Below are 11701 nucleotides of genomic sequence, written 5' to 3'. Positions count from 1 at the left end.
TTATACGGATCACAAGAGTCTCAATTACTTCTTCGAACAGAAGGAGCTGAACCTACGACAACGACGTTGGCTGGAGATCGTGAAGGATTATGACTGCGGTATTCACTATCATCCGGGCTGTAACGCCCCACTTTTTGAACCCTAATTTTCGAACCCTAAAACGATCTCTTTTATTTCATTTAATGCCACAAATTAAATGACGAGTGGATTTGTTATGTGACTTCTTTGATAACCAAATTTTGGTTCGGAATTATAATTGTGGGTTGACCGAGTCAACTCCGTTGAATATGTGACGTGGATGTTTTAAATAATTGATGTGGGGCGAAATTAAATGTTTTCGAATAATTGATAATTTGTTATGAGAGCTAGAAATTTGTGGAGTGAATCGCAATGCGGATTTAAATAATTCCTTTCCGTGAGGAATATTTATTGGACTCAATTTCGTGTTGGATCCGATAAATTGAATAAATATTACTAAAGCCCAGTCTGGTAGAAAATAAATTATGGGCTATACTATTTAAATAAAATTTTAACAGGGTCTTGAGCCCAAACTAATACTCATTCAAATAATATCCCTGGCCCAATCTCATTTCCTTTTGAGCCCAGTACTCTGAAATCTTTCTTCCGACATCAGAACTCTTCTCCTCACGTTGAATCCTCAATTCTGCAAGGAAACATCTGTTTAAATTGTAAAATTCAGTCAAAGCAATTAATCCCAAATTGATTGAGCAATCAAATACCAAAATTTGCTCCCCTCCCACGTCGCAGCAATTACGTCTCCATCTCTTCACCCATTCTGGCATATCTTCCTAATTTTAGATGGCAATCAAGGTGAAATCAATCACCAAAATTTGCTCTCAGTACACGGATATATAAATCCTCCTACCCTAATCACTATCCCTCACACAAATTCGCAGCCACTCACCTCTTCACAAAAACGGCGGAGGGAGCAGTAGAAAGGGGGAAGCCAGAAACTGCAAGCTTTTGTTTCAAGCCAAGTTGTTCTTTTGAAGGTATAATCTTCTTCCCCAATTCAATTCATCAATCCATGAACTGCATAGCATGTTTCTCACTCAATCAAATCGGATTATCAAAACAATAACCACAATCGAAATCAAACTAAGAACTTATCTGCGGGGTTAATCGGGACTGCTTCGGGGGAAAAAAAAAAAACGGACCTGCCGATCTGGACGGTGCGAACACCACAGCGGCGGTGACCGGCCGATTTGGTGCAGACGACGGAGCTTTTAGAAATACCGTAGAGAGGAAGGAAGTATGATTCTTTTATTTTGGAAATGAAGAATGGGAGTGTACGTGTACTGGAATGCCTTTATAAAACAAATCCTTAATATTTTTAAATGGAAGTGATATTGTAAGTGTACTCCTTTTTATTATTTTCAAATATTGCTGTGTATCCTTATTAAGGAAATACATGTACGCCTTTTGTTTCTTTCAAATTTTTTTAAATATGCTCGTAGGTGTGCGGTGTATAGGAAGAGAGTGCACTGTTAAGGAAATGGGAGTATATAATATTTACTACTATTGTTTCCTCTTTGTGTTTGTTAAAAAAAAAATGTGAGGGAGTACATGTGTGTTTTGCCGTGGGAGTTTCTCTTTTTCTTCTTTGTTTATTTCACACAAAAATAATATTAAATGATGATGATATTGAAAATTTGAAGTATGTGTTGTACGTGTAAATTTAATGAGAGAGAACTATTTATTTTCTCTCTTTCGGGTTAGTGCCATGATTTGAGACTGAGAGTACGTGTCATACATATTCTTAGTGGGTTGTCGTGTTTACTCTTTGGGCCATTTCTTTTAAGGCAGTAGTTGACTCCTTTTAAATCTCTTGGGCTTGATATATACTGACTCTTTTATTAGACTACACGGTGTTTTAATCTTTGGGCAGTGTTAATAAAATTTGTTGGGACGCGAGCGGGCGAAATTAATTGAAAAGATCAAGATTTAATTGGAAAGAATTCATAATCATATCGGTAGAATAATTTAAGCCTTAGGATGCATGCATCTTAGCTTTTGCTTGACTTCTCATGTTGATACACGTGCTATTTCCAATATTTAAAGGTGATATCTTGCGCGAAACTTGTTTCCAAGGGAAAGGATATAGTTGAGACTTAAGCGCTTTGAGGTGGGCTTTCTTTTAAATAAGGACGATGTCCTAAATGTTTTTATCGATGAAAATGAAATCGTGTTTATCATGCCTTGTTTGATTTTTAACGTGCCTATCTGATATGGCTTGAAGCCATTATTATATAAATCGAATTCGGGTCCTCGTAGGGCCGCAAACCCTACTTGGATTAGTGTACACCTATGGTAGATCGTGTGCTAGCGTACGGGCTGGCCGGTCTAGTGACCTGGTTTGCGGCCGCATTCCTTGTCATGTATTGGCAGATATGGCTAACGTCTATGGGAAAATGACTGCAGTCGACTTTTACAATGAGAAATGATTTTAGTGCCTCGGGCCTTTCTAAAAGCTAAAACCCGATGGTTACTCTCGTATGGCATGATAAATAAAACTCTTTATTGAAAATGTTTTCGGCATGAGCCCATTGAGTATTATTTTTAGTACTCAGCCCTGCATGTGTTTTCCTTATGTGCAGGTTGAGCGGCGACGAGCGGTTGGCGGTGTTGAGCAAATTAAATGAAGAATTAAACATTGATATATTTTGACTACGAGTGTCGTTGTGTCTTCATACATGACGTCACTTTTCTCTTGGATGCTTCCGCTGAAACCCGTTTTACTTATTGTTGAATTCTCGAAACTATTTTGATTTCATTTATAATCTAAAGACATGATATGTTTTGGAATACGTTGAACCCTCGTTATTTTGAAATAAATGGTGCTAATTGTTTCCTCTATTTAGTCTATCTGTTAAAGCGTCGCTCTGCCTTTTCTTTTGATTATTTGTCGTTAAATACCTTGGTCAAACCCCTTTTATAAAACCCTAGTCTTTTTTTCTTTGATTGTATTTAAGTCCGTTTAAGTCGCGATTGCCGCATTTATTATACCCTAGAAGGGCGGTCGTGACAGTTTGGTATCAGAGCCTCAGTTCTTTCCGCTCTGGACCCAAGAGTCTTGTTTGAGTCAAAATCTATTCATGTGTAAATTGGCTAAATGATAAACATCGAAGGCTCAACACCACAACTCGTCCCCGCCCAACCATGAAGAAAGAGGTAAAAATATTTTTGTGAGTTTTTGAATTGAATTACAGATGTTGTAAATTTCGATGGGAATGTTACTCTTGTGAAAATGAAGGTATTTATATGGAAATCGAAGTTAATATGACATTTTGGAATCTTGGCTTGATATGAACTTGTTAATTGCGTTTATGCCAAAAATAATGAATGTGGTTATGAAAATGAATTCGTATTTTTTCGAATATGTGCTAAACCTATATGAGTTGGGTGAAATTTTACGATGGTGATTATTCGATTGCATTACGAAACAACGTCGATGAGAGTAAACTTGAGCATGCTACTATACCTAGTTGTAATTTTTTGCGATGAATATAAAACTTTACGATAATAATGAACGTGGAGGTGCGAAACGCCTAACGCAAGGCAAGCGACGTGTGGGAACACATCATGATTTAACGAAATGCGAAAACGCACAAACCTTTTTGCCTCGGAAATGAAATTCCATTCATTCTTGATATGATACTACCCTCACACCTCCACCGTTGGAGATTTATATATACGCACCCATCACATTCTCAGCATCATTTGAAACCTCATACACTGTTATTTCTTTCGATCCTTGTGCTGATGCTGAGTTTTTCTTTTTTTTTAGATGGCCCAACGGTATTATGCTCCGATGCGTAATCGCTACTCCAGCGAAAGGGACCACCCGGTTGAGCGCTACCGAGATTACGAGTGGGACGGGAAGCTCTTCCTCATGTCCTACGTCACCGAGTTTTACAGTAAATGGATGAACGCCTATGCATATGGGGGAGCTACCCATCACGAGGGGATCCAAAAGCTCATCCACACTTTACCGTCTCCTTGGGATGAGTGGACCGCTCAGGCATCTCGGTTTTTCATATGGTATAGCCCGCCCGATTACACCGCGCGAGGAGATTTGGTTGGCCTTATAAAGGTGCTGCTTCCGGCCATGACAGCGGCATTTGATGGACCGCCACGTGATCCACCTCCACATATCTATCCGCCGGGTACAGCCCGCATGCGGAAGTATCGATGCGACAAGGAGCCACACGTCTCCCGTGTTCCTAAGAGAAGGAGACTCGGGATGCGTGTCGCAGCCCCTCTAAGAATCGACAGAGAGGTCAATGGGAGGTTTGGGATGACCCCTCCACCCGCGGGTGTCGAGGAGGAAAGTGAGGAAGAGGATCCCGAGGAAGAGGATCCCGAAGAGGAGGAGGACCCAATTAGAGAGAGCGTTGGAGAGACCGAGGAGAAGGAGGATGAGGATGGAAATGATTAAACATAATAATTCTAGAATATTTTATTACGATTTCCTATGTTTTGATACTCTATTGTTTTGCTTGGCCTTGACATTTCTCTTTCCCGTTGTTTTACCTTCTGTTTTCGTTATGATGGAACTAAGACCTCTTCGAAGCAACATTTTGATATTTCTATGGAAAATTCTTGTCTTTTGCTATCCTATTGTGTAAATATTTGGTACCATCCTTTATTATCTTTTGTGCGATTATCTTTTGCTAGCCTATGACGCAATTACCTCTTGCTATACTATATATTAATTGTCATTTTCTATCATATTGCACAATTACCTTTGATGTACTATTGCGCAACTATCTTTTGCTACTCGATTGTACAATTGCTTTTTGCCATAATTTGAAATTATCCTTGATATTCCATTATGCAATTGTATTTTGTTATACTATTGTGCAAATATCCTTTACTACCTTATTGTGCAATTATCTTTTGACTACTCCATTGTACAATTGTCTTTTGCCGTCTTATTATGCAATTGTATTATTATGTTGTGCAACTGCCTTTTTCTATCCCATTTGTGCCCTTATGTTTTGCTATTCCATTGTACAATTGTCTTTTGTTACACTATTAGACAATTACCTTTTAGTACCCTGTTGAGCAATCGCATTTTGCTACAATCACCTTCTGCTATGCTATTTTGCAATTGCTCTCTTGTTATCATTCTGTGCAATTGTATTTGATACCTTTGCAAAAGCTCTTTATGATGCAATTGTCCCTTGATCCCCACTTTTCAACTATGCCACATGACTATTCTTGGATTTTGAATAAATGCGATAATAACTCGTGTGATAATGAATCAGAATGCCGCCAAGACGCAACATAAGACGTAACAACCGTGAACCTACCCCTCAGACGATGGAAGAGAGTGTGACTCAACCCATCCCTCCGCCACCACCTCCTCCACCTCCGGTTGACCGTGAAACTGTGAAGCTTTTTCTAGAGCAAAAACCCCCCGTCTTTGATGGAATGGGAGAACCGGCCCAGGCTGAATCATGGATACGCGCATTGGAGCGCATTTTCGCAATCCTAGGGTGCAATGATAGGGAACGGTTGAGTTGTGTGACCTACCAACTAACCGAGTCTGCTGACTTCTGGTGGGATACCAGGATGAAGACAATGCCCCGAGATCAAGCAGCGGGGATGACTTGGGAAGGCTTCAAGACAGAAATATATAATAAGTACGTGCCCAAGAGCTATCGGAAGGCAAAGGCATCTGAATTCTACAATTTGACCCAAGGGCGCATGTTTGTGACCGAATATGACCGTGCACTCAACAACATGACCCGGTACGCACCTGACCAAGTTGATACTGACGAGAAGCTGGCTGAAAAGTTCCGTGAGGGACTAAGGCATGAGATAAGGATGTCGTTGGCTAGTCGTGGGAAACTCCCCTACGCGGAAGCGTTAGCCCTTGCGCTAGATATTGAGGCAGCTATGCCCAAGGAGAGGATGAAGGAAAACACTACTTTGGCACTACCTCCACAACACCACTCTCGAGAGAAGAGGAAGTGGGAGGGGAATGGGACCCCGTATGACAACAAGAGGTACCAGCCCACCCAGAACCGACCACAGTATAGTGGAGGGCAAAACTTATCTAACCAGAGAGGCGACTTCCGACCAAAGCCACCCCAATGCAATGTGTGCTCCAAGTACCATTTTGGAGAGTGTAGAATTCAGAACACCACCAAGTGCTTTAACTGTGGGGGAAACGGCCACTTCTCTAGAGAGTGTCCGAGCAAGAATGTGGGAATGGGGTCGAGACAGAACACGCAAGGATCCCGCCAGCAGCCAAGGGCACTGCAAATTGAATCAAGGGGAAATCGCGATCAACCTCCGCGACAACAGCAACCTTACCGCCCAAGACTCCCTTCTCAGGCTAGAGCATATGCCTTGAGTCAGAAACAACCCAAGACTGAACATGGGAGTCACGAGAAGGGAAACCTGGCAGGTATGGGCAAAATCCTCGACACACCCATTGTTGTATTGTTTGATACGGGCGCATCACATTCATTCATATCTGAATTATGTGTGGACACCTTAAATTTACCTGCTTACAAATCTGAACATAAGATGATGGTGTCCTCACCAGTGGGAGGGGTAATAGAGGTTTCTCGAACATGCTCGAACGTAGAAATTTTTATGGGAGAACTTAAGCTAGTCGCTCACAACCTACAAGTCATGGCAATGGGGGATATTGATATAATTTTGGGAATGGATTGGCTAGCTGCGAATTTTGCTACTATTCGTTGCAAGGAGAGACAAATATCTCTACAAGCCCCGGGGGAGGAACCCACCATATACCATGGAATCTCGATGAATCGGCGAACCTCTATCATCTCCGCTCTTCAAGCTAGTACGATGGTGAGAAAAGGGCGTCCTGCTTATCTTGTCTATCTACAAGGAGAGGAGAAAGGAGAAAGGAAAGTGGAAGATGTTGCCGTTGTACGAGAATTTCCAGACGTCTTCCCCGAAGCTTTGCCTGGACCACCGCCAGATCGACAATTGGAGTTCACAATCGACCTAGAGCCAGGGTCGGCACCCGTGTCCAAGGCACCATACCGAATGGCGCCTAAAGAGTTAGAGGAACTCAAGATACAACTTCAAGAGCTTATGGACCTGGGTTTCATTAGGCCCAGTGTCTCACCGTGGGGCGCTCCTGTGCTTTTTGTCAAGAAGAAGGATGGGTCGATGAGGATGTGTATCGACTATAGAGAGTTGAACAAAATGACCCTCAAAAACAAGTACCCACTTCCGAGGATAGATGACCTATTTGATCAACTCCGAGGAGCCGGTGTGTTCTCAAAGATGGACTTAAGGTCCGGATACCATCAGTTGAGAGTCCGAAGGGAAGACATACCAAAGACCGCTTTTCGCACAAGATATGGTCACTACGAGTTCGTTGTAATGCCGTTCGGATTGACAAATGCACCCGCAGTATTCATGGACTTGATGAACCGAGTATTCCACCCATACTTGGATAAATTCGTCTTGGTCTTCATAGATGACGTACTTGTCTACTCGAAGAATGAGAAAGAGCACGAGGAGCATCTGCGAATCACCTTGGAGACGTTGAGAACCGAGAAGCTATACGCCAAATTCAGCAAGTGTGAGTTTTGGCTGAAAGAAGTCAACTTTCTTGGTCACATCGTGTCGGCAGAAGGAATCCGAGTGGATCCCGCCAAGGTTGAGGCGGTACAACAATGGAAGGCACCTTCGACACCAAACGAGATTCGAAGTTTCCTGGGTTTGGCAGGATATTACCGAAGGTTCATAGAGGGATTCTCCAAGATAGCGAGACCAATGACCCAACAACTCAAGAAGGGGGTAAAAGTCAATTGGACCCCGGAGTATGAGGCAAGTTTTCAACTTTTGAAGCAGAAACTGACCACTGCACCAATCTTAGCTGTGCCAGAGCCTGGAATGAGCTACGTGGTCTACACTGACGCTTCGAAAGTGGGACTTGGATGTGTTTTGATGCAAAATAACAAAGTGATTGCCTACGCATCACGACAATTGAGGCCACACGAGTTGAACTATCCAACCCACGACTTGGAGCTAGCAGCGGTTATACACGCCCTAAAGATTTGGAGGCATCATCTCTACGGGGTACGATGTGAAATTTTTACGGACCACAAAAGCCTGAAATACTTTTTCGAGCAAAAGGATTTAAACATGCGACAACGAAGATAGCTCGAATTGGTGAAAGACTATGATTGCGGCATCAATTACCACCCCGGCAAGGCAAATGTAGTGGCAGATGCCTTGAGCCGGAAGGGCCATCCCCAACTGGCCACTTTTCTCACCAAAGAAGAAAGCTTGATACACGAGTTTAGTAAGATGCGTTTGGAAGTGGTGAGAGCACCTGAAACCGTGGAAGCACAGATCGCCACTTTGGTTGTTGAACCTGATCTAAGGACGAGAATTATCAAAGCACAACGGATGGATGCGAAACTAGAGGAAATTCGTGTAGAAGTGCGAACCGGCGAATCTGGAAACTTTAGTGAAGAAGGTGACAATGCTCTCACCTTCGAGGGGAGACTTTGCATACCGAGTGATGAGGAAATCAAAAACGAAGTTATGAGTGAAGCACATGAGACTCCTTACACCGCTCACCCGGGGAGTACGAAGATGTATCAAGACTTGAAGAAGTCCTTTTGGTGGAATGGTATGAAGAGGGATATAGCGACATTTGTGGAGCGCTGCTTAGCCTGCCAACAGGTGAAGGCTCTACATCAACGACCGTACGGAAAGTTGCAACCACTAGAAATTCCCGAGTGGAAATGGGAGCACATCGCCATGGATTTTGTGACAGCATTGCCAAAGACGCAAAAAGGGAATTCTATTATATGGGTAATTATAGACCGACTTACCAAGAGTGCACACTTCATACCGATTCCCATAACCTATGGAGCAAATAAGCTAGCTCAAATTTATATAAGGGAAATAGTGCGACTGCATGGAGTCCCAATGACGATCACGTCTGATCGTGACCCGAAGTTCACTTCAAGATTTTGGATCAGCCTACAACGTGAGCTAGGAACTCGATTGAATTTTAGCACAGCGTTTCACCCGCAGACAGACGGGCAGTCCGAAAGAACGATCCAAACCCTCGAGGATATGTTGAGAGCTGTGGTGCTAGACCGAGGAGGAAGTTGGGAGTCTGCACTACCACTGATTGAGTTCGCCTACAACAACAGTTTCCAGGCAACCATAAACATGGCGCCGTATGAAGCCTTGTATGGGAGAAAATGTAGATCCCCGCTCTACTGGGACGAAGTTGGCGAGAGAAGAATACTTGGACCCGATGCAGTTGAAGAGATGGTTGGAATTGTCCGACAAATTCATGAAAGGATAAAAGAAGCTCAAGACAGACAGAAGTCATACGCGGATGCACGGCGAACCGACTTACAATTTCAAGCTGGCGACAAAGTTTTCCTCAAGGTATCCCCGTCGAAAGGAATAACGTGTTTTGGTGTCAAGGGAAAATTAAAACCGCGATTTATTGGGCCTTATGAAATCCTTGAAAGAGTGGGTCCTGTTGCATACCGTTTGACTTCTCATGTTGATATACGTGCTATTTCCAATATTTAAAGGTGATATCTTGCGCGAAACTTGTTTCCAAGGGAAAGGATATAGTTGAGACTTAAGCACTTTGAGGTGGGCTTTCTTTTAAATAAGGACGATGTCCTAAATGTTTTTATCGATGAAAATGAAATCGTGTTTATCATGCCTTGTTTGATTTTTAACGTGCCTATCTGATATGGCTTGAAGCCATTATTATATAAATCGAATTCGGGTCCTCGTAGGGCCGCAAACCCTACTTGGATTAGTGTACACCTATGGTAGATCGTGTGCTAGCGTACGGGCTGGCCGGTCTAGTGACCTGGTTTGCGGCCGCATTCCTTGTCATGTATTGGCAGATATGGCTAACGTCTATGGGAAAATGACTGCAGTCGACTTTTACAATGAGAAATGATTTTAGTGCCTCGGGCCTTTCTAAAAGCTAAAACCCGATGGTTACTCTCGTATGGCATGATAAATAAAACTCTTTATTGAAAATGTTTTCGGTATGAGCCCATTGAGTATTATTTTTAGTACTCAGCCCTGCATGTGTTTTCCTTATGTGCAGGTTGAGCGGCGACGAGCGGTTGGCGGTGTTGAGCAAATTAAATGAAGAATTAAACATTGATATATTTTGACTACGAGTGTCGTTGTGTCTTCATAGATGACGTCACTTTTCTCTTGGATGCTTCCGCTGAAACCCGTTTTACTTATTGTTGAATTCTCGAAACTATTTTGATTTCGTTTATAATCTAAAGACATGATATGTTTTGGAATACGTTGAACCCTCGTTATTTTGAAATAAATGGTGCTAATTGTTTCCTCTATTTAGTCTATCTGTCAAAGCGTCGCTCTGCCTTTTCTTTTGATTATTTGTCGTTAAATACCTTGGTCAAACCCCTTTTATAAAACCCTAGTCTTTTTTTCTTTGATTGTATTTAAGTCCGTTTAAGTCGCGATTGCCGCATTTATTATACCCTAGAAGGGCGGTCGTGACACGGGCAAGGCGAACGTAGTGGCTGATGCTTTGAGTAGGAAAAACCAACCTCAACTGGCTTCTTTTCTAACTCAAGAGGAAGCGTTGATTCGTAAGTTCGATAGGATGCAATTGGAAATAGTGAAAGCGCCCGAGACAGTAGGAGGAAGAATAGCGACGCTAGTAATTGAGCCAGACTTAAGAACCAAAATCATAGAAGCTCAACGACGTGATGAAAAGTTAGAAGAGATACATGCGATGGTGAGGACCGAGAAACATGACCATTTTCGTGAGGAGGCGGACAATGCTTTGACATTCGATGGACGATTGTGTGGGCCGAACGATGAGGCGCTGAAAGATGAGATTTTGAGTGAAGCACACGACACGTCTTACACTGCTCACCCTGGAAGCACGAAGATGTTTGGAGACTTGAAGCAACATTTTTGGTGGAACGGAATGAAAGAGGATGTAGCATCATTTGTGGAACGATGTCTAGCATGTCAACAAGTGAAGGCCTTACACCAACGACCATATGGGAAATTGCAACCGCTCGAAATTCCCGAATGGAAGTGGGAGCATTTAGCCATGGACTTCGTGATGGGATTACCGAAGTCACAAAAGGGGAATACTGCGATTTGGGTGATCATCGATCGACTCACTAAAAGCGCGCACTTCTTACCAATTAGAATCACCTATGGATCGGACAAGTTAGCCAGACTCTACGTGAGTGAGATTGTACGTTTGCATAGAGTGCCAAAGATCATTGTATCTGATCGCGATACACGGTTTACGTCAAAATTTTGGGTGAGTTTGCAACATGAGCTAGGCACGAAGTTGAACTTTAGCACTGCTTTTCACCCGCAATCTGACGGACAGTCGGAGAGGACGATTCAAACACTTGAAGATATGCTGCGAGCCGTTGTCCTAGACCGAGGGGAAAGTTGGGAACCTGTTCTGCCATTGATTGAATTCACCTACAACAATAGCTATCAAGCAACGATCAACATGGCGTCGTATGAAGCCCTGTATGGTAGGAAGTGTCGATCCCCACTCTACTGGGATGAGGTTGGTGAAAGAAGGATGTTAGGAACCGACACTATCAAGGAGATGACCGAAATTGTGCATCAAATCCGTGCAAGGATCAAAGAAGCTCATGATAGGCAGAAGTCGTAT

General features: G+C 42.8%; 1 long non-coding RNA gene across 2 annotated transcripts; it reads right to left on the bottom strand.

Moving 5' to 3' along the window:
* Window positions 1–397: 397 nt before the first annotated feature.
* Window positions 398–1339, bottom strand: LOC121755434. 2 transcript variants are annotated; one of them, XR_006040738.1, is made up of 4 exons: window positions 1179–1339; window positions 926–1053; window positions 741–809; window positions 398–664 (listed from the first exon to the last, which is right to left on the bottom strand). It is a non-coding gene; the product is annotated as an uncharacterized LOC121755434 (long non-coding RNA). The 2 variants fall into 2 exon arrangements; XR_006040737.1 differs by having other exon boundaries at window positions 926–1335.
* Between the last annotated feature and the right edge of the window lie 10362 nt (window positions 1340–11701).

This window comes from Salvia splendens, chromosome 11 (genome assembly GCF_004379255.2).
Source record: "Salvia splendens isolate huo1 chromosome 11, SspV2, whole genome shotgun sequence".
In the NCBI taxonomy this organism is placed as follows: domain Eukaryota; kingdom Viridiplantae; phylum Streptophyta; class Magnoliopsida; order Lamiales; family Lamiaceae; genus Salvia; species Salvia splendens.
The sequence above is the reverse complement of the archived record's forward strand: the minus strand, read 5'-3'. Positions and strand labels throughout refer to the sequence as shown.